The following is a 246-nucleotide window of genomic DNA, read 5'->3' as shown; positions in this document are numbered from 1 at the left end:
CAAGCCACCAGGCTTGGGTCTCAAACCGTAGTTGGCCACGTCAGAGTCCAGTGATGTAACCATCATGCCATCTGTTGGCCCTAGTAGCTCCTAAACTCTAACACATTTTTCATTCTCTGATTCATCTGGTGAACTGGGAGTAGGAAGTTGGTCATAGACAATGTATCCCCCTTCCCTTGTCTGACCAAAACTTGAAGCAGTTACATCTAATGCTAGGCTAGCCATAGCATCTGCTTTTCCCTCCGA

The sequence above is a fragment of the Tupaia chinensis genome, unplaced genomic scaffold (assembly GCF_000334495.1).
Source record: "Tupaia chinensis unplaced genomic scaffold, TupChi_1.0 Scaffold144624_1, whole genome shotgun sequence".
Taxonomy (NCBI): domain Eukaryota; kingdom Metazoa; phylum Chordata; class Mammalia; order Scandentia; family Tupaiidae; genus Tupaia; species Tupaia belangeri.
The sequence above is the reverse complement of the archived record's forward strand: the minus strand, read 5'-3'. Positions refer to the sequence as shown.